Source organism: Oncorhynchus clarkii, chromosome 32, assembly GCF_045791955.1.
Source record: "Oncorhynchus clarkii lewisi isolate Uvic-CL-2024 chromosome 32, UVic_Ocla_1.0, whole genome shotgun sequence".
NCBI classification, from domain to species: domain Eukaryota; kingdom Metazoa; phylum Chordata; class Actinopteri; order Salmoniformes; family Salmonidae; genus Oncorhynchus; species Oncorhynchus clarkii.
The window spans coordinates 31,538,639-31,562,499 of record NC_092178.1 but is presented as its reverse complement, the minus strand read 5'-3'; the positions used below and the strand labels follow the sequence as shown (position 1 = coordinate 31,562,499).

The window sequence follows — 23,861 nt, the reverse complement described above, 5'->3', positions numbered from 1 at the left end:
TGACACACCAAGAAATTGACCATATGACTTCCTTCCTGAAGTTTGCATACAGTATTGACTATTCATGTGACGCAGAAAAACAGGGCATGTTTTTAAAACAAAAACTGACAGCTCTAGGCCAATATTCTGTAATCAAAGTAATATTGTATAAAAAGTTTGGCAACAGTGTCCTCCACTCTGTCTGTCAACACGCTGGGCTGAAAGGGATCATGTTTACTTGCAGTTTAAGAATGCAACATGCCATGTATCTCGTCACTTCTACCTGAACAACAGTCTATGGCATGACCACAAAAGATTCTCCTTAAAATATGGAAGATTATTCAAACACACTTGCCTCAAACATTATTCAGCCTCATCAAGGCAGGCCGAATTCTACTCAAACTTTATTTTTCATGCCCACATTGCCCAGAACTGAATAATAAACTCAAAGATTAATAAAAAATTATTATATAAGTATTTTATGGGCACGTCCTCCTTCCCAAATGAAATAGATTCAGTGGCTCCTTATAAAACGTACAAAATTAAGACTGCCTTAATTTCCATGGTGTCACTATGGCAACAGCAGAGACAGCGAGGTGCCCTTCTGCTACCTCACCGCTGCATATTAACGATTTCTTCTCACAGGTGCTAATTAGGCGAGGAGGGCTTGCTGTCGAGCAGAGCTCGGGCCAGCCACAGTGAACAGCGTGTGGCGAAGGGTCCTCTGCAAAACCCGTCGGGACGATCCGTTCCGTCTGATCAGTGACGCTCGCCTGGGCAGGCCTTCACCCCGCCACGGAGGCAGCAGGACTGGGCTGATCAAACATGCATGAGCCTGTCTGTCTCGTGTCCTCGGGTAACTCTCAAAGCGCCAGTCAGCCAAGGGGGGACATAAGCCGGCCTCCAGACTGCCTGGGATATGACTTAAACCTCATACTGGCAGATTAACTCACTTCATAAATGGTGGCAACACCGACTGCCTAAAATCTAGGCAATTCCCTCTAAAGAAGACTGACAGTGACATATGCCAGGGATGTTCAGGGATATATACAGTGCAAAAAAGTGCTGAAGATTTCTAAGTGGTGCAGGGAACTCCTCCGGTGCCAGTTGAGAGAACAAATGCAATGAATCATCGTGGATGATCAATGTCCTGTGCAGCCAGAGCCGACTGGGTAAAACCCCTGAGGCAGCCTCTACTGAGTCACATGCACACAGCCCTGCCCCGCAGTCAGCTCTCCATCACAACAGAGAGAGAGAAAGTAAGAGGGGAGAAGAGGGGACAGAGAAAAACAAGAGACTGAGCATGTTATGTTGGGTCCAAAACAATTCTACAAGTGGATAACGACATTTGTGATCAGACTGTAGGCTAATTACTAACACAAAAAGGAACTTCCTATTTACTATAAAACTATGATTATATCCTCTGAATATTAACACCAGTAAGGATAAGGATTCCTGTAGGATTTTAGACTACACCCCCTAAAGACGAGGCATCATTTTTTTTTATCTCAAATGAAGACAGGTTTTCATTTGTTGTCCTCGAAAACACAGACAGCCGAGTTCATTCAGCATCATGCAATCCAAACAAGCAGTTCTAGAAAGGATCATGTTCTCTTTTACCCCTGTAGTCATTTCCAGATCAAAAGGTGGTGACTGACTGACATTCAATATCAAAGTCCTCAAATAGTGCAGTGCACTGAGGAAACTTTGCATGGGTCTGATTTCAAAAGCATGTTAAATCTAAGCTCATCGGCTAAATCTTGCTCCATTTGGTTAAACGTTTTGTTAGGAAGTGCTTTGCCAGTGAGAGGAGACTAAACCCAAATAATACAGCAGCTCATCTCAATGAGACAGGCACATTTGAATGAGCACAGAATTAATTTAAATCTCATCAGGCCGCCCTTTAATACCTTATCAGTTCTGCATGGAGACAACGGACGTTACCGCATTAGTCCCCCTTTGGTGTTTCGTAAGTCAGTGTAGCCTAATTGAAGTGGTTAGACCGTTACCTTTTAGGGGAATAGCTCATGGGAAGTTATGCACTGTGCTGTTGTCTTTGGCAACATAGGTCAGTTTAATATCTTCAGTGTAGAACTGTACAACATACACTACATGACCAAAAGTGTGTGGACACCAGCTTGCCGAACATCTCATTCCAAAATCATGGGCATTAATATGGAGTTGGTCCCCCCTTGCTGCTATAAAAACAGCCTCCACTTCTGGGAAGACTTTCCAAAAGATGTTGGAACATTGCTGTGGAAACTTGCTTCCATTCAGCCATTAGTAAGATCGGGCACTGCGATTAGGCCTGGCTCGCAGTCGGCATTCCAATTCTTCCCAAAGGTGTTCGATGGGGTTGTGGTCAGGGCTCTGTGCAGGCCAGTCAAGTTCTTACACACCAATCGACAAACCATTTCTGTATGGACCTCGCTTTGTCCATGGGTGCTCGACTATGGAAACCCATTTCATGAATCTCCCGACGAACAGCTCGTGCTGACATTGCTTCCAGGGGCAGTTTGGAACTCAGTAGTGAGTGTTGCAATCAATAATTTTTTAAAGAGCTGTGCACTTCAGCGGCCCCATTCTTTGAGCTTGTGTGGCTTACCACTTCGCAGCTGAGCTGTTGTTGCTCCTAGACGTTTCTACTTCACAAAAAACAGCAGATCTAGCAGGGCAGAAATTTGACGAACTGACTTGCTGAAAAGGTGGCATCCTCTTCAGTAAGACCATTCTACTGCCAATGTTTGTCTACGGAGATTGCATGGCTGTGTGCTCAATTTTACACACCTATCAGCAACGGGTGTGGCTGAAATAGCCAAATCCACTAATTTGAAGGGATGTCCACATACTTTTGTATATATAGTGTGTACAAGTTCTTACAAAACCAATGTGCTACAAGTCAATAAATACAACTAAACACACACAAATATTGGGATGTAATAGGCATATCTATATAAAAGGTAGGGGAAAGATGGTAGTAGCATCATTGTGCAAGGGTTCATTCCAAACAACTCTTACCATGTTCAATCGTTATGCTCAAATTGATGCCCCTGAAACTTTGATGGCAGATTTGGGTCCAGGCTACAGGAGTGAATTTTCCTCAGACGGCCATGGGACTGGCATGTTGCTATGGAAACCGCCAAACCGGAGATAAGAGTGATTCAATCTACTCCAAGACCTTTTGATGGAAATTGTTTCGTTCCGATTAAATTCAGTGACGCGAGGGGCTTATTTTTTATACTGTTGAAGGACATTCATTTATATTTTGGTTTGGGAGTGTAATTGTCAATTTATGGGCCAACAATTGTGATAAATATTCCTATTGCTTCTTGTCCTTTGTGTTTCTTCACGTTTATTCTCCTGCGAATATATCAAACTGATGTTTGACGTTTTTATGATGTAAGAGACAATCTTTAAAAACTTTGTACTTTTCATTTCAAAGACTAACAAACACACAGACAAAGGATTAGAACTGTTTAGGCAGAATCCCGTCCCGCCCACCTGTGAATAAAAGGGACGAGACCACATGAAATCCACAGGGACTGCTGTTCTCAGAGAACTGAGGACTCCATCTTGTCCGCAAACTCCACACATTAAAAGACGTTTATTTCAAAAACACCAGCCAAGCAGGGAAATAGTTTGGCTGCACATCCTGTGCTGCTTGTTTAAGCTCCGATATGGAATACTGCAACATTTGTGTGTTTTGTTCATGCTTTCCTGCTTACACCCCGACAGACAAAGAAACAATTGATCCTTACATTGTGGTAAAGCAGGGTTTGTGGTCACTAAACAATGGCAAAAACACAGTAAACGATTTTCTGTTGACCACTGACCTGCGGATGAAAGGCTAAAACGTCAACCCACTCAAATTTGGAGCTTGCTTATGAAAAGTTATGAAACAATACATTAGCCCATTACAGTGTGATGCTGTAATCTGTGGTGGAGAAACCATTCATTTGTAAGTGCAAACAGACTGGGAAAAGGGCTACGTAGAGGAGAGGCACTCGTGTGTGTGTGTGTGTGTGTGTGTGTGTGTGTGTGTGTGTGTGTGTGAGTGTGTGTGTGAGAGAGAGTGAGAGCACACACTGGAAGGGGTGTGTGCTGAATCACTGTGTGGTAGCCAGCTGCTTCTCTACATGTGGGGATGTCCAGCAGGAACTGGAGCCAGTGGAGCGGCAGACTCCATGGCTTCTTTCCCAGAGAGTTTAGAGGGGATGTCTGGGGGGAGAGAGAGAGGGGGACAAGGGGGTCTGATGGAGACAAGGCGGAAGGAGTGGGCAGAGTTTTCGGCTGTTGTTCGACAGTAAATACATATATTTTGCCAGACACATGGTCTAGGCAATAAAACGGTTTCAGAACTTGTAGCAAGGGGCCTCCCGAGTGGCGCAGTGGTCTAAAGCACTACATTGCAGTGCAACTAGAGATTCTGGGTTCGAGTTCAGGCTCTGTCGCAGCTGGCCGCGACCGGGAGACCCATGGGGCGGCGCACAATTGGCCCAGCATCCGGGTTAGGGGAGGGTTTGGCTGGCAGGGATTACCTTGTCCCATCGTGCAGCGACTCCTGTGGCGGGCCGGGTGCAGAGCATGCTGACACGGTCGCCAGGTGTATGGGGTTTCCTCCGACACATTGGTGCGGCTGGCTTACGGGTTAAGTGGGCACTGTGTCAAGAAGCAGTGTGGCTTGGTTGTGTTTCGGAGGACGCAAGGCTCTCGACCTTCGCCTCTCCCAAGTCCGTACAGGAGTTGCAGCGATAAGACAAGATTCTCCTGGCAGGTCTTTTTGTCTTTATAGACAAATGAAGGAGACTGTCTAAAATATAATGTTCATCCAACAATGTATGCATGTAGGTAGGATACATGCGAGATGAAGTTTCTAACACTGTCCATAAGTGAATTATGAGAGCAGCCAAAAATATGGCTAAACATAGGCAAACAAAGTATGGAAGTATGAATTAAGCCTCCCATGTACCAAGGACAAGCACACAGGTGAGATTCAAGGAGAGGGACATAGATCACTTGATGCCAGAGAACACATTGGGGAGAGCATCTGCCATTAAGGTGTGCTTGTCATCAGGTATGAGATATACATTATGTGTGAGTGTTTAAATTGCAGTTCCTTGCATGGCTTTTAACGTTGGGCATTCTTCATGGTTGTATGTGAAGCTGTTGAAAGACCTAGTCTAAATCTGCACCAGAATGAATCACTGTTTTCCTGACAGATATGAATTATTCTATTACCACTGGCAGGGTAGGAGACATCACTTGGGTGAACTGCTTTAAAATGGTAGAGGTCGAGGTGAACTAATGTAGTGACGTGTGAGACGGATCAAAGACTGTCATGACCCTTGGTGACACGCCATTGCACAAATAAACAAACCCCAGATGGGTCTCGCTCCAACATTCAAATAAATACTGAAAAGTGCAATTTGTTATGCGGCCCATTAATTCCAGACACAATATTCACTTAGCTGTACCAAAACTCATTATTTATACTAGATGGAAAAACATAGGCTAGATGCTGTATATTGTATGGTTGTTTCCCTGAAAAAGTCTGAGGAACCTACAATGAACTTGAACCAGATGGGAGAAGCAAAGAGGTGTCAAATTTTAGGTTAATGAAACATCTACTACACTTTAATAAACCCTGAATGAACCCTTTAAGATAACTTTGAGACACATTCATCTTGCAAGAAATTAGTGAAAAATGTCATCCATGTGTGTAGTGATTACTGTGTACAGTATTCTAGAGGTAACACTGGAATTCCCTTTGCTGCATGTTCAACCATCTGACTAACCATCACAGGGATTTTTCTGTTATTGAAATCTTTGGGTGGGAAACCAAGGCCTTTTGTTTTTTTTCTTCCCTTCTCAGGCCGCCTCAGTCCAAAAAGTGTAAAAATAATAATAATAATTGGGATGGAAACACTTTCAGCGTAAACTTAGATGACAAAAAAAAAAGTATAAAGTATGTAGAAAATACAATGGACACAAATTTTGGGTCACTTGAAATTAGTTGCAAAATGAACTCCGGAGAGGCGAAGGTCGAGAGCCATGCATCCTCCGAAACACAACCCAACCAAGCCGCACTGCTTCTTGACACAACGCACATTCAACCCGGAAGCCAGCCGCACCAATGTGTCGGCGGAAACGCCGTACACCTGGTGACCTGGTCAGCATGCACTGCACCAGGCCTGCCACAGGAGTCACTAGTGCGCGATGAGACAAGGATATCCCTGCCGGCCAAACCCTCCCTAACCCGGACGACGCTGGACTAAAATAGTTTGGACACCTACTCATTCAAGTGTTTATTTTTTACTATTTTCTACATTGTAGAATAACAGTGAAGACATCAAAACTATAAAAAAAACACATATGGAATCATGTAGTAACCAAAAAAAAAAGTGTCAAAAATATATTTTAGATTCTTCAAAGTAGCCACCCTTTGCCTTGATAACAGCTTTGCACACTCTTGGCATTCTCTCAACCAGCGTCACCTGGATTTCTTTTCCAACCTTCTTGAAGGAGTTCCCACATATGGTGAGCACTTCTTGGCTGCTTTTCCTTCCCTCTGCGGTCTGACTCATCCCAAACCATCACAATTGGATTGAGGCCGGGTGACAGTGGAGGCCAGGTCATCTGATGCAGCACTCAATCACTCTCCTTCTTGGTCAAATGGCCCTTACAGAGCCTGGAGGTGTGTTGAGCCATTGTCCTGTTGAAAAACAAAATGATTATCCCATTTACACCATCTCACCTGGTTTGGGCTATCGCTGTAGAATGCTGTTGTAGCCATGCTTGTCAAGTTTGCCTTGAAATCTGAATAAATCACTGACAGTGTCAACAGCAAAGCACCCCCACCATCACACCTCCTCTTCCATGCTTCACAGTGGGAACCACACATGCAGAGATCATCCGTTCACCTGCGTCTCACAAAGACACAGAGGTTGGAACAAAAAATCTCAAATTTGGACTCATTCTATCAAAGGATAGTTTTCCACTGGTATAATGTTCATTGCTCCTGTTTCTTGGCCCAAGCAAGTCTCTTCTTATTGGTGTCCTTTAGTTGTGTTTTTTTTGCAGCAATTCAACCTTGCAATCCTGATTCACGCAGTCTCCTCTGAACAGTTGATGTTGAGATGTGTTTTACTTGAACTCTGAAGCATTTATTTAGGCTGCAATTTGAGGTGCAGTAAACTCTAATGAACTTATCCTCTGTAGCAGAGGTACAGTGAGGGAAGAAAGTATTTGATCCCCTGCTGATTTTGTACGTTTGCCCACTGACAAAGAAATGATCAGTCTATTATTTTAATGGTAGGTTTATTTGAACCGTGAGAGACAGAATAACAACAACAAAAATCCAGAAAAACACATGTCAAAAATGTTATAAATTGATATGCATTTTAATGAGGGAAATATGTATTTGACCCCTCTGCAAAACATGACTTACTTTGTGATTACCAACAAGGGTTTTGCCACCGAGGTCAGATGTTTCTTGTAGTTGGCGACCAGGTTTGCACACATCTCAGGAGGGATTTTGTCCCACTCCTCTTTGCAGATCTTCTCCAAATCATTAAGGTTTCGAGGCTGACGTTTGGCAACTCGAACCTTCAGCTCCCTCCACAGATTTCATATGGGATTAAGGTCTGGAGACTGGCTAGGACACTCCAGGACCTTAATGTGCTTCTTCTTGGGCCACTCCTTTGTTGCCTTGGCCGTGTGTTTTGGGTCATTGTCATGCTGGAATAACCATCCACGACCCATTTTCAATGCCCTGGCTGAGGGAAGGAGGTTCTCACCCAAGATTTGACGGTACATGGCCCTGTCCATCGTCCCTTTGATGCGGTGAAGTTGTCCTGTCCCCTTAGCAGAAAAACACCCCCAAAGCATAATGTCTCCACCTCCATGTTTGATGGTGGGGATGGTGTTCTTGGGGTCATAGGCAGCATCCCTCCTCCTACAAACACAGCGAGTTGAGTTGATGCCAAAGACCTCTGTTTTGGTCTCATCTGACCACAACACTTTCACCCAGTTGTCCTCTGAATCATTCAGATGTTTATTGGCAAACTTCAGACGGGCATGTATATGTGCTTTCTTGAGCAGGGGGACCTTGCGGGCACCGCAGGATTTCAGTCCTTCACGGCGTAGTGTGTTACCAATTGTTTTCTTGGTGATTATGGTCCCAGCTGCCTTGAGATCATTGACAAGATCCTCCCGTTTAGTTCTGGGCTGATTCCTCACCGTTCTCATGATCATTGCAACTCCACGAGGTGAGATCTTGCATAGAGCCCCAGGCCGAGGGAGATTGACAGTTCTTTTGTGTTTCTTCCATTTGCGAATAATCACACCAACTGTTGTCACCTTTCTCACCAAGCTGCTTTGCGATGGTCTTGTAGCCCATTCCAGCCTTGTGTAGGTCTACAATCTTGTCCCTGACATCCTAGGAGAGTTCTTTGGTCTTGGCCATGGTGGAGAGTTTGGAATCTGATTGATTGATTGCTTCTGTGGACAGGTGTCATTAATACAGGTAACAAACTGAGATTAGGAGCACTCCCTTTAAGAGTGTGCTCCTAATCTCAGCTCGTTACCTGTATAAAAGACACCTGGGAGCCAGAAATCTTTCTGATTGAGAGGGGGTCAAATACTTATTTTCCTCATTAAAATGCAAATCAATTTATAACAGTTTTGACATGCGTTTTTCTGGATTTTGTTGTTATTCTGTCTCTCACTGTTCAAATAAACCTACCATTAAAATAATAGACTGATCATTTCTGTCAGTGGGCAAACGTACAAAATCAGCAGGGGATCAAATACTTCCTTCCCTCACTGTAACTCTGGGTCTTCCTTTCCTGTGGTGGTCCTCATGATAGTCAGTTTCCTAATAGCGCTTGGTTTTTGCAACTGCACTTGAAGAAACTTTCAAAGTTCTTGAAAGTTTCCACATTGACTGACCTTCATGTCTTAAAGTAATGGACTGTCATTTCTCTTTGCTTATTTGAGCTGTTCTTGCCATAATATGGACATGGTCTTCACCAAATAGGGCCATCTTCTGTATACCACCCATACCTTGTCACAATACAACTGATTGGCACACATGTTAATTGAAACGCATTCCAGGTGACTAGAGGTCGACCAATTATGATTTTTCAATGCCGATACCGATTATTGGAGGACCAAAAAAAGCCGATACCAATTAATCAGCTGATTTTTAAAATGTATTTGTAATAATGACAATTACAACAATACTGAATGAACACTTATTTTAACTGAATATAATACATCAATAAAATCAATTTAGCCTTAAATAAATAATGAAACATGTTCAATTTGGTTTAAATAATGCAAAAACAAAGTGTTGAAGAAAGTAAAAGTGCAATATGCGCCATGTAAGAGAGCTAACGTTTAAGTTCCTTGCTCAGAACAGATGAAAGCTGGTGGTTCCTTTTAACATGAGTCATAAATATTCCCAGGTAAGAAGTTTTAGGTTGTAGTTATTATAGGAATTATGGGACTATTTCTCTCTATACCATTTGTATTTCATTAACCTTTGACTATTGGATGTTCTTATAGGCACTTTAATATTGCCAGTGTAACAGTATAGCTTCCGTCCCTCTCCTCAGGCTCAAACCAGGAACACAACGACAACAGCCACCCTTGAAGCAGCGTTACCCATGCAGAGCAAGGGGAACAACCACTCCAAGTCTCAGGGCGAGTGACGTTTGAAACGCTATTAGCACGCACCCCGCTAACTAGCTAGCCATTTCACATCGGTCACACCAGCCTAATCTCAATCTAAGCTTGAAGTCATAAACAGCTCCTGGCAAACACACAAAAGTGCCTGCTGCTGCCTACCATCGCTCAGTCAAACTACTTTATCAAATCATAGACTTAGTTGTAACGTAATAACACACAGAAATACGAGCCTTAGGTCATTAATATGGCCGAATCCGGAAACTATCATCTTGAAAACAAGACGTTTATTCTTTCAGTGAAATACAGAACCGTTCAGTATTTTATCTAACGGGTGGCATCCATAAGTCTAAATATTCCTATTACATTGCACAACCTTCAATGTTATGTCATAATTACGTAACATTCTGTCAAATTAGGCGGCCCAAACTGTTGCATATACACTGACTCTGCGTACAATGAACGCAGGAGAAGTGACACAATTTCACCTGGTTAATATTGCCTGCTAACCTGGATTTCTTTTAGCTAAATATGCAGGTTTAAAAATATATACTTCTGTGTATTGATTTTAAGAAAAACATTGATGTTTATGGTTAGGGACACATTGGAGCAACGATACGCACCGCATCAATTATATGCAACGCAGGACACACTAGATAAACTAGTAATATCATCAACCATGTGTAGTGCAATGTAATCAGGTGGTTAGAGCGTTGGACTAGTTAACCTGTTGCGACGACCAAACCCGGATCCGGGATTCTATTTATAGACCTAAGCTCATTACCATAACGCAACGTTAACTATTCATGAAAATCGCAAATGAAATGAAATAAATATGCTAGCTCTCAAGCTTAGCCTTTTGTTAACAACACTGTCATCTCAGATTTTCAAAATATGCTTTTCAACCATAGGAAAACAATCATTTGTGTAACAGTAGCTAGCTAGCGTAGCATTTAGCGTTAGCATTAGCGTTAGCATTTAGCAGGCAACTATCACAAAAACAAGTAAAGCCTTCAAATAAAATAACTTACCTTTGAAGAACTTCTGATGTTTTCAATGAGGAGACTCTCAGTTAGATAGCAGATGCTCAGTTTTTCCAAAAAGATTCTTTGTGTATTAGAAATAGCTCCGTTTTGTACATCACATTTGGCTACCAAAAAAAAAAAAAAAAAAAAACGAAAATTCAGCCCTCAAAACGCGAACTTTTTTCCAAATTAACTCCATAATATCGACTGAAACATGGCAAACGTGGTTTAGAATCAATCCTCAAGGTGTTTTTCCACATATCTCTTCAATGATATATCCTTCGTGGAAGCCTGGTTTCTCCTTGCTCTCAAATGGAAAAATAAATGCACCTGGCTTTACGCTCCAATTTCGACGCAGGGACACCAGGCGGACACTTGGAAAATGTAGTCTCTTATGGTCAATCTTCCAATGATATGCCTACAAATACGTCACAATGCTGCTAACACTTTGGGGGAACGACAGAAAGTGTAGGCTCATTCCTTGCGCAATCACAGCCATATAAGGAGACAATGGAAAACAGAGCTTCAGAAATTCTGCTCATTTCCTGGTTGACGCATCATCTTGGTTTCGCCTGTAGAATGAGTTCTGGGGCACTTACAGACAATATCTTTGCAGATTCTGAAACTTCAGAGTGTTTTCTTTCAAAAACTGTCAAGAATATGCATAGTCGAGCATCTTTTCGTGACAAAATATTGCGCTTAAAACGGGAACGTTTTTTATCCAAAAATGAAATAGCGCCCCTAGAGATCAAAGAGGTTAACTGTAAGGTTGCAAGATTGAATCCCCCGAGCTGACGAGGTACAAATTTGTCGTTCTGCCCCTGAACGAGGCAGTTAACCCACCGTTCCTAGGTCGTCATTGAAAATAAGAATGTGTTCTTAACTGACTAGTTAAATAAAGATTAAATAAAATAAATAATATAAAATAAAAATCGTCCAAATCAGTGTCCAAAGATAACGATTTCCGATTGTTATGAAAACGTATAAAATCGGCCCCAATTAAAATCGGCCATTCCGATTAATCGGTCGACCTCTACAGGTGACTACATCATGCAGCTGGTTGAGAGAATGCCAAAAGTGTGCATAGCTGTCAAAGGCAAAGGGTGGCTACTTTAAGAAATTCAAAAAATATATATCAAATCAAATCAAAAAAATATATATGTTGATTTGTTTAACACTTTTTTGGTTACTACATGATTCCATGTGTCATTTCATAGTTTATGTCTTCACCATTATACTACAATGTAGAAAATAGTAAAAATAATAAAGAAAAATTAGTAGGTATCCAAACTTTTGACTGGTACTGTACATGGATGGACGCTTCTCCCTCTGTCACGATTGCCATGGTTGCCCTGAGTTTGAAGATGTAATCCGGAGACAGGTGTTTTATACAACAGCCTTCGGCGTGTTTCTTCGACTCCCTCTGAAAATTTGCAATCAAAACGCCAGAATTTTCTCCATCTCCTTCGCTATCATACTCTAATTCCACTGATTTCAAAACTCGCTCCTCCAGAAAGTGGAGCGCAACACCTTTGCAGTTCCCCTACGTGATACTTTTCAAAAAAGCTGTGCTAGAAAAGGACCACCTACACATGCTGACCAGCTCATGTTATAGATAGAAGCTTGCTACATGGCAGACCAATCCGTGGCTAAACCAACTAGGCTCATAATTTAACAATTGTATTAATATTTACAGATGGCATACAAATTGTTAATAAGGCACATGAAAGTTCACATGTTCCAGAAGGCCAAAAAACTAATTTTGATTAAAAAAAGTACATTTAAATGCCTCTCCTAGAAAGTAGTGACAGGTGACATACACCTAGTTTCCTGAAACGAGTCACATAAAATAAAATTGAAAAAGTGCACATCTTATGTCAATGAAAGGCAGAGCCGATTGTAATTGCTAAGTCTAAAGAGGGCCTATTTGAGCAAGCATAGCCAATACAATTGTACTAGACTGGTACCCGTTTCCCCGCTGTGCATCCCACCCCCACCGGAGTGTTGCCCCGTGGTGAAAAGGTACTCACTGCACTTCAGCAGTAGGGTGGGGCTTCCCTGGGTGGAGGTGTCCTATCTGGCTCCAGTTCCGCCTCCACTCTCTTCCCTCTCCAGCTCTCCTTTGGTCTCCGGTCCAGCGGCACTCTGGGTAGCCTCTTCTGGAATCTGAGACGAGAAAAGAATGTCAGCAGCGGAGAATGGTTGGGGGAGGGGGGGGCAGCTCGGAGGCAGAGCCCCACAAAGGCCCGGAAAACTGCACCGCTTTGTGTTTGCCGAAAAATAGAAGGTTGTTACCTTGGAAACATGTTCCAAAAGAGACAGACAGCTTCGGAAGGTTATTTGAATGACAAACACCACCTGGGTGGGATGTATCGTTTCATTGTGCTTCACTTATTAGAATTAATCACATTACGACTTGTCAATGAACGCTGTTACGAGTTAAACTCATCGTCGATACAGTTAGGCTACTTTAAAGAGTGTGCAAGAGTGGGATAAAACCAGGAGCAGAAAGTTCCATTTTATAACAAACAATCAGCCTAAAGGGATGATAAAGGAATGTGTGTAAAATGGGGCTAGGCAGCAAGCCACATTATCCTACTAGGAGGGAACCATCTTGTTTTTGCTGCTTGTTCGAAGATAGCGATTACAATACACAATACATGTAGGCCTATGTTCTGGAAAATATGCCAAACATACTGTATGTTACAGGATATCTATGACAAACAAAAACATCTTAACAAAATGGAGTCAATCCACCTAGGGACAGGATGATACCAGTATCTCAATGTTTTTTCAATAGCAAAAATTAAAACACGAAATAGACCAATATTTGGTCCTTTAAAATACCTGCTGAATGTTAAATACTTTGTGTGCTATAGCTTGGGAAATAAACAACTGACTCTGGACGACAACATAATGATTTGTTTCCAACATTAGTTCTCCTAAAAGTTAAATTTGCTTCGTGTTTTGTTGCCTTGCCACAATACTAACGATATCGCGATACTGGTTTTGTCCCGGCCTATGATCCACCCCACATACAGCACTAATGACGAAAGGGGTTGCAGACTGTACAGTACAACCAGACAGCCGCTGAGAAGCTCCCCCTCAGGATGAGATCATCGCTACAGGACGACAGAGTACAACAACGTGGCTTTCAAGGGAGCTTAAACCCACAGGAGTAACATCATTCGTCCACCTGAAAATGCTGCTTAGTCACCAAAAACATAGCATCCACATGAGAACCATAGCAAGTGGTTGCCACATAGAACTACCAACTACTCCCATTCAATGTATTGATAAACAAGTAGGCCATGTAGATGGTCATGTAGATGGTCATGTAGATGGTCATGTAGATGGTCATGTAGATGGTCATGTAGATGGTCATGTAGATGCACTGAAATACATTTTCATATGTTTTGCATATCTTAAAATCAGCACATTGTGCAATATGCAGGGGTTGAGCAGACTAGCTTATTATTTTTCTGTAAACCGGGCTAACTATGCCATGAATGATGTTTGTGAACCTGTGGTAGATGGCTCTACACTACAGACTCCATGGCTACAGAGCTCCCACATGCAGCTCTCTGGAAAGAAACAGACACTTGATTCAGTGAGAACTGAATTCAAATGCATTACCTGAAGCATTAAATATTAATCTAATGCAGCATGCAGAAGTTGTCTAATCTATATTCTACAATTCAAAAAAATGTAACATTTATTTAACTAGGCAAGTCATTTAAGAACAAATTCTTATTTAAAATGACGGCCAACACCGGCCAAACCCTGACGACGCTGGGCCAATTGTGCGCCGCTCTATGGGACTCCCAATCACGGCCGGTTGTGATACAGCCTGGATTCGAACCAGGGTGTCTGTAGTGACGCTTCGAGCACTGAGAGGCAGTGCCTTAGACCGCTGCGCCACTCGGGAGCCGTACTCTTATGAAGTACATTATATGTACAAAAGTATTTCAGTCACACCCAGGTCTATAAAAATCAAGCACACCGCCATGCAATCTCCATTGACAAACACTAGCAGTAGAATGACCTTACTGAAGAGCTCAGTGACTTTCAACATGGCACAGTCATAGGATGCCTCCTTTCCAAAAAGTCGGTTCAAATTTCTGCCCTGCTAGAGCTGCCTCGGTCAACTGTGAGTGCTGTTATTGTGATGTGGAAACGTCTAGGAGCAACAACGGCTCAGTCGAAGTGGTAGGCCACAAGTTCACAGAATGGGGCTGCCAAGTGTGTAGCGCATAAAAACCGTCTGTCCTCGTTTGCAACAATCACTACTGAGTTGCATTGTCACTTTTGTACATATTACCTCGACTAACCGGTGCCCCCGCATATTGACTCTGTACCGGTACCCCCTGTATAAAGCCTCGCTATTGTTATATTACTGCTGCTGTTAAATTAGTTACTTTTATTTTCCTTTTTTTACTTAAGAAGTTAAACGCTACAGCATACGATGACATTTAGACAATTCTGTGCTTCCACCTTTGTGGCAAGAGTTTGGGGAAGGCCCTTTCCTGTTCCAGCATGACAATGCCCCCGTGCACAAAGCGAGATCCATACAGAAATGGTTTGTCGAGATCGGTGTTGAAGAACTTGACTGGCCTTCAGAGCCCTGACTTCAACCCCATCGAACACCTTTGGGATGAATTGGAACGCCGACTGTGAGCCAGGCCTAAAGGGCCATCATCAGTGCCGACCTCACTAAAGCTTGTGGCTGAATGGAAGCAAGTCCCCGCAGCAATGTTCCAACATTCAGTGGAAAGCCTTCCCAGAAGAGTTAAAGCTGTTACAGCAAGGGGGGGGGGGGGGCAACTATATTAATGTCCATGATTTTGGAATGAGATGTTTAATGAGCAGGTGTCCAAATACCTTTGGTCATGTAGTGTATTTACAGGCTAGGTATACTACACCTTGCTTGGTCTGCATGTTACAAAATGGAGTAGCCTATGCATGTTAAAATCCAAATTAGGCAAGCCTGGCACAGTGGAGGAAAGAGGACAAGAACCAAGCTGCCGAATTTGGGGGGGGGGGGGGGGGGGGGGGGGAGTCAGAGCACATTGTTTGTATTTGCACCACATGACTTTCACATTTTTGGCACAAGTGCATGCTTGCCAAGCAGCCCTCTGGAGCTCACATTAACCAAGAATTATGCAAGCAGGAAATTCAAATAAGATGCAGATGAATTAATTCCTTGAGCTGGAACCAAAAATCGAGTAGCACCAGATTTTGCAGCAAAATGTTCAGTAAGGGCTAGTCTGAAGACAAAATGGAAACATCTGTGTTTTTCCTGATTATTGCTGAGCACCACTGATAAGAATAGTACAATACTTATATCACTCAAAACTAACAAGTAACTGATCACCGTAATATCACATTTTAAAATTATTAACACCATTTTGCATAATTTATCCATGAACCGAGAATCTCTCGCATGGCACACGATACTTGGAAATGACAGGCATTACTTTTTTGTTTGGGCACAGAGACTCCGAGGCTTTAAAAACTAGTCGGCAATCAGCCTAGCTCCAATTGTAATGTCTCTACATTGTTGCCATTTTATAAATATCTTTCAGCAGAATGGATTTGTTTAACACCTTGTATTGAAATAAGGGGAGTGAGTGACAGAACAGTGTAGGCCTACGGTATGTTGCAATGGCTTAAGGAAATGGGGTCCTGTCAAGAACCCTTACATTTCTATTATTGGGCCTACATAATTTAGGCTACAAAACATGACATCAAACTACAAAAACGTAGACTTACTACTAGCCTCTTACCCATGTCACCATATCTGGCCATGGCTATAAAAGAGTTGAGCCTACTTTTGAGTGAAGGGACAGTGATACCGGTAATTCAAAGCAGGCCTTAGAGATACAGCATAAAAGTAGCCTGAGCCCGACAACCCTAGTGCTTTGTTTACTCGCAAACGAGAAACCATGTCTGACCATTTCCAGCTAAACCTTCCCATACAGTAAGCCTTATCAGTAAAATAGAATGAGCTGTGGTCATTGAACTCCACAGAGTGACATCCGCTTCTGTGATGTGCTTGTGTCAAAGGAGGATTGTCATTCTGAAAAGGGCAGTATGATACATGTCGGCTCCCCTCTGACTAGCCTATGTACTCTTAGCAGGGATAGTCTTTTAGATTTATCTGACATCACTAACTAACGTCATGACCAAAAGGCACATCAAGACCAGTGGATGTTCCTGTTTCCCCTAGGATTTTCTTCAGCAGTGGCAGCAAAGGTAGTGGAGGGGGTGTTTCTGCCAAGATGCTCAATTCAAAAGAGCATCTCGGCAGAAACATACATATATACACACACCATTGGGCAGTATTAGAGACACATCCAATAAGTGGATTTAACAAAAATAATGTATAGCCCTACCCAATGGCATTCACCTTATTTTTACATTCTAAAATGTCAGAATAATGATGCCCATTGCCTGCCTAAATAGACAGCATGCTCCCGACAAACACACTAATGAAGTGTCCATGTGGTAGATAGTCTCACCATTTCAGATGTTGAAAAGTAATTGGATCATGTTTAAAAATGAGAAAGAGAACAAAAACCAGACTCCCTTCGTATGGAAATCAAGTTGATGCCAACATTCAATGTTGTCTTGCTCCTAATAACCACACGTGGTTTTACCGCAACAGACTAGTGCAACACAAATCAAATCAAAGTTTTCAAATCAACGTTTATTTGTCACGTGCGCCAAATACAACAGGTGTAGTAGACCTTACAGTGAAATGCTTACATACAGGCTCTAACCAACAGTGCATAAAAGGTATTAGGTGAACAACACCCTTCAATTGAAACAGCAGGAAACAAACTAAAGCAGCTACATCTCTCATAAAATCTGATCAGAAATTAAATCACAGAATAATTATATTGGAGCAGTAGAAGGTACAAATATACCATCATAATTTCAATGACTTTTCAAGAACCAAAAAGCCTAGAGGAAAGGTCTGATTTTCAATGCATGCTAATCCATGATGACTGAATTGTGCATCGCATATATTCAACCAAGACTATGAACTTTTCAAATACCTGGTTTGCATACCCATTATTGACTTAGCATTTACTGGTAGATAACTTGAAACATCTTTCCTACCCCTACCGGTCTTCAGTGAGCTGCTCCACATAACAACCAGCTGTTTTAGAGCTGCGCACTCTCTGCACAACAGATTATTTATAGGATATGTATGTGCAGCGTGCAATAAATAAATCAACATAACAAACAGCTTCAGGAATCCATCCGTTTATTAATCAATTACAGTGGGGCAAAAAAGTATTTAGTCAGCCACCAATTGTGCAAGTTCTCCCACTTAAAAAGATTAGGCCTGTAATTTTCATCATAGGTACACTTCAACTGTGACAGACAAAATGAGAAGAAAAAAACCCAGAAATTCACATTGTAGGATTTTTTATGAATTTGCAAATGATGGTGGAAAATAAGTATTTGGTCACCTACAAACAACCAAGATTTTTGGCTCTAACTTCTTTAAGAGGCTCTTCTGTCCTCCACTCGTTACCTGTATTAATGGCACCTGTTTGAACTTGTTAACAATATAAAAGACACCTGTCCACAACCTCAAACAAACAGTCACACTCCAAACTCCACTATGGCCAAGACCAAAGAGCTGTCAAAGAACACCAGAAACAAAACTGTAGACCTGCACCAGGCTGGGAAGACTGAATCTGCAATAGGTAAGCAGCTTGGTTTGAAGAAATCAACTGTGGAGCAATTATTAGGAAATGGAAGACATACAAGACCACTGATAATCTCCCTCGATCTGGGGCTCCACGCAAGATCTCACCCCGTGGGGTCAAAATGATCACAACGGTGAGCAAAAATCCCAGAACCACACGGGGGGACCTAGTGAATGACCTGCAGAGAGCTGGGACCAAAGTAACAAAGCCTACCATCAGTAACACACTACGCCGCCAGGGACTCAAAATCCTGCAGTGCCAGACGTGTCCCCCTGCTTAAGCCAGTACATGTCCAGGCCTGTCTGAAGTTTGCTAGAGAGCATTTGGATGATCCAGAAGAAGATTGGGAGAATGTCATATGGTCAGATGAAACCAAAATATAACTTTTTGGTAAAAACTCAACTCGTCGTGTTTGGAGGACAAAGAATGCTGAGTTGCATCCAAAGAACACCATACCTACTGTGAAGCATGGGGGTGGAAACATCATGCTTTGGGGCTGTTTTTCTGCAAAGGGACCAGGAAGACTGATCCGTGTAAAGGATAGAATGAATGGGGTCATGTATCGTGAGATTTTGAGTGAAAACCTCCAACAGCAAGGGCATTGAAGATGAAACAAGGCTGGGTCTTTCAGCATGACAATGATCCCAAACACACCGCCCGGGCAACGAAGGAGTGGCTTCGTAAGAAGCATTTCAAGGTCCTGGAGTGGCCTAGCCAGTCTCCAGCAACAGCCCCAAAACGTCACTGCTCTAGAGGAGATCTGCATGGAGGAATGGGCCAAAATACCAGCAACAGTGCGTGAAAACCTTGTGAAGACTTACAGAAAACGTTTGACCTCTGTCATTGCCATAAAGGGTATATAACAAAGTATTGAGAAACTTTTATTGACCAAATACTTATTTTCCATCATAATTTGCAAATAAATTCATTAAAAATCCTACAATGTGATTTTCTGGATTTTTTTCTCTCATTTTGTCTGTCATAGTTGAAGTGTACCTATGATGAAAATTACAGGCCTCTCATCTTTTTCATTAAGTGGGAGAACTTGCACAATTGGTGGCTGACTAAATACTTTTGCCCCACTGTATATAGCTTAGATTTAAAATGGCATTATTATACAGAACAAAAATTTAAACTCAACATGTGAATAAGTGTTGGTCCGATGTTTCATGAGCTGAAATAAAAGATCCCAAAAATGTTCTATATGCAAAAAAGCTTATTTCTCTCATATGGTGCACAAATTTGCGTACATCCCTGTCAGTGAATATTCCTCAAGTCTCTTCGCCAAGATAATCCATCCACCTGACAGGTGTGGCATATCACAAAGCTGATTCAACAGCATGATCATTACACAGGTGCATCTTGTTCTGGGGACACAACACAATGCCACTGATGTCTCAAGTTGCAGGAGCGTGCAATTGGCATGCTGACTGCAAGAATATACATCAGAGCTGTTGCCAGAGAATTTAATGTTAATTTATTTGCCATAAGCCACCTTCCACATCGTTTTAGAGAATTTGGCAGCACATCTAACCGGCTTCACAACCGCAGACCATGTGTAACCAGGTCAGCCTAGGACCTCCACATCTGGCTTCTTCACAAGCGGGATCAAGTGAGACCAGCCCCCCCGGACAACTGATAAAACTGTGGGTTTGTACAACCAAATAATTTCTATCAGAAACCGTCTGACAGGCGTCTCAGGGAAAATCTGCGTGCTTGTCGTCCTCACTAGGGTCTAGACCTGGCTGCAGTTTGGCTTTGTAATAGACTTCAGTGGGCAAATGCCCTCCTTTGATGGCCACTGGCACACTGGAGAAGTGTGCTCTTCACGGATGAATCCCAGTTTCAACTGTACCAGGCAGATGGCAGACAGCGTGTATGGCATTGTATGGGCGATGTCAATGTTATGAACAGAGTGCCCCATGGTGGGGTTATGGTATAGGCAGGCATAAGCTATGGACAAAGACACACAATTGCATTTTATCGATGGCAATTTGAATGCACAGATACCATGACAAGATCCTGAGGCCCATTGTCATGCCATTCATCCGCCGCCATCACCTCATGTTTCAGCATAATAATGCACGGGCCCACGTCGGAAGGATCAGTACACAATTCCTGGAGGCTGAAAATGTCCCAGTTCTTCCATGGCCTGCATACTCACCAGACATGTCCCCCATCGAGCATGTTTGGGATGCTCTGGATTGACATGTACAAGAGCATGTTCCAGATCCCACCAATACCCAGCAACTTCGCACAGCCATTGAAGCAGAGTGGGACAACATTCCACAGGCCACAATCAACAGCCTGATCAACTCAATGCAAAGGAAATAGGTCATGCTGCATGAGGCAAATTAACACACATACTGACTGGTTTTCTGAACCACGCCCTAAAGGTATCTGTGAGAAACAGATGCATATCTGTATTCCCAGTCTTGTGAAATCCATAGATTATGGACTAATGAATTTTTTTCAATTGACTTTTTTTATTTGAACTGCAACTCAGTAAAATCATTGAAATTGTTGCCTGCTGCGTTTTTATTTTTGTTCAGTGTACAGGGATGATCGACTGGCCAGGAAATTCCCAAAACCTCGCCAGGCCAGCCCTGTATGTCGAGCCCTGAATGACTTTATAAGATGATTACTCATGATTTGGATCCAACCAAATAATGGACTGGTGCCACCAACAGTAAAAGTTAGTGGCACCAGTGACTCCAGGGGAAAATGTTTGTCTGGAACACTCTAATAGTAATTGGTGTTGATTCAGAGGAACATATGACAGGCACTAATTTGCAATATAGCCTAAATCGTAGGCTTGGCTTTTATAACTTAAGGCTTAAGCAGACAGGCAGACAGACAGAGAGAACAAGAAGCACAGAGTGACACAGAAGATGCTGAGACAGATAGACAGCGCAACAGGGAGTTAAACAAATTGGCTAGAGCAGAGGCACAGTTAGTGTTGAGTTGTATCTCTAGCGTAGGGCCGTGCACAGACCTATGGGGGGTGGGCAGGTGCACATTTATTATTATTTATTTTTTTTAAACATTGGCCTATTTATTTTCTGCAACACACTCATCACAAGGAAGCTAGTGCCAGTGACTTCTAGTAGGCTACTAACTAGAGGTGAGATGAGTGACATCAAGAAAAAAAAGGGGCTATCAGCTGATGATAGCAAATTAATAATGAGGTAAATCTGCTAGTTTTTCTGCCTCTTACTAAAAACACTTTAATTAACCCCTTCTCAGTCTATAACAGTTTCACAAACATTACAGGTCCAACTCAAATGTAGCCTACCAGTATTCAAACTCACTGCCCGGCACCCATAGCCAGCACAAGGCACTAGCATGCAGAAGTCAGGAGAGTGTGTGCTTGAGGTGGGAGGGCGGGTATTTTCCAAGATTCAAGATAAATTAAATTAGCTTGTTTGACATGCAATTTGTTACATTTAAAATAAATATATATATATAAATAAATATATATATATATATAAAAAGAGACTAAATAAAATTAAGTCATTCATAAAATTAACAAAATCCACAGAGCAGATAGGAGGCCAAAAGGGAACTCTCTTATAGGAGGGCAAACAGGCAGGTGTTTGCGCACTGGTCGAGCTCTCTGTAAAGTGCATGCTCCAGTTGTTTTATTTTTTACATATTGTACTTATTTTAAACATGAGCCTGTTAAAAAATAATAATAGAAAAGAGGACAGTGTCTCCCCAGTCACTTCTACAAAAACGGTTGAAAAACGCGGTACTGTAAACTGACAATGTTATGTGTCAGCACTTCTGCCTGTGTCTAAGTTGGGTGTGTAGGGTCGGTCAGGGTGTATGTGCATGGCTGGTGGCCCGCCGGTGGTGGGGGGGTGGGGGGGGGTGGGGGTGAGTTGGCAGTGATGTCAACTGGTGTGGATAAAATGCCAAGGCCGAATTCTTGTCCCAGTCCGCCACTGCTGGTGGAACTTACCACACTGCTGTCACTGGGCAGCATAGCCGCGCGCGCTGCCTGTGCCAGCACCAATCCATACCGCGGAAGGCGTCACCTCATTTAACCTTTCTGCCTGGCTGGCTGGCTATCTGCTATAGCCAGGCTGCTAACATACTAGCGTCATCCAGCTACGCAACAAAAAAACAAAGCTATATAGCAGCAATGAACATTTACAATAACTAAATTAGCTACATAAGTGTGCCTCTTCATACACAGGACTTTTGTTCAATTAAACTAACTTGTGAGACAAAACGAATGCACTTCGTGACAAAAGACGACAAAATATTCACATAGCTAGCTAGGTAACGTTACGTTTCGCCGGTGATAAGAGAAAGGCAATGGCTGGGCTGTTTAATATGTAGGATGGTTCCCATTACTGTCCTATAGCTTGCTACCAGTAGCTAGTATAAACTCACAACTAGTCAACAAGCTCGACAAACGTAGGCCAACTCTTCAAATAATTATGGGACTATTTAACTAGCTAACTATGTAAACAGACAATTTATAACTAACCAGTTTTAAAGCACGAATCTTTAGCACGTTTTCAAACTTCAGAAGTGAACTGGGTCGCGAGCTAGCAAACTAGCTAGCCAGCTAGGTGACACGGCAAGCTAAACGATACATTCAGGTGCCCACTTCAAATGGGCACAAAAGTTAAACGCATAACTATTTTTGTTTACAAAAAAAAGTATATTTACCTAAACGTCAAGTTAATGTAGTTAGTCAGAGTAAACTAGACGTTTAGGTTTTGGCGTGATTTGATGGCAAGCGGATTCCAAATCAAGTGTGACAACAATGCGCGAGTAGTGATGGAAGGGACGTCGCTAGCACAGCCACACGAGCTGGGCAAGCCAGGCGGCTCGTCTCGCTTGCTACCAAACCAGTTATAACTTAATCTTTGAAATTAGTTTTGTCCAATATTCTTCACCATTCTTGAAAATGTATATTGTATTCTTACCTGCCTAGAGCCTTTCGGTGCTGGGACGATAAACTAGCAGTAAAATTCCCAATTATAAGTAGTCTGTGGTGACGCGCATATAGCGCTGGTAATTCTAAAGATTCTGGCATAACCTAAAGACAACAGTAGGAAGAAAAAAAAGGTCGTCGTTCATAGATCTACGACAAAAACCACATGATCTTTTACGTCAGCATATATTTGCATACGACGCCAAAAATATGTTTAATTCAAGTGCCATGAAAATGTACTTCAAAGTTATATATGGCAATATACATTTGCCAATTGAAGACAAGAGAAATTGACAAAATGTGCGAATTACTCTGGTGAGCAGATTAAATTCGCATGCATCTTCAAACAATGTCTACACTACATATCAACAAACTTAGTGTGTATACCATAACATACATAAGAAATAACACGCTGAAATACACAATCTGAATTCAAGTCATTTTCACATTTCCTCCAGTGATTGGTTTTATCCAATAAATCTTTATAAATCATGT

The 23,861-nt window shown here is 42.3% G+C and overlaps 1 protein-coding gene across 1 annotated transcript in view; it reads right to left on the bottom strand.

Moving 5' to 3' along the window:
• Positions 1 to 23,532, bottom strand: part of LOC139392165 (zinc fingers and homeoboxes protein 2-like) — a 28,925-nt gene extending 5,393 nt beyond the window's left edge. Inside the window, exons 1-2 of the mRNA XM_071139937.1 lie at positions 23,359 to 23,532; positions 12,722 to 12,857 (exon numbers count right to left, since the gene is read on the bottom strand). The gene's annotated coding sequence lies outside the window, so the exon portion shown is untranslated. The remainder of the gene's footprint in view (positions 1 to 12,721; positions 12,858 to 23,358) is intronic.
• Positions 23,533 to 23,861: the final 329 nt, after the last annotated feature.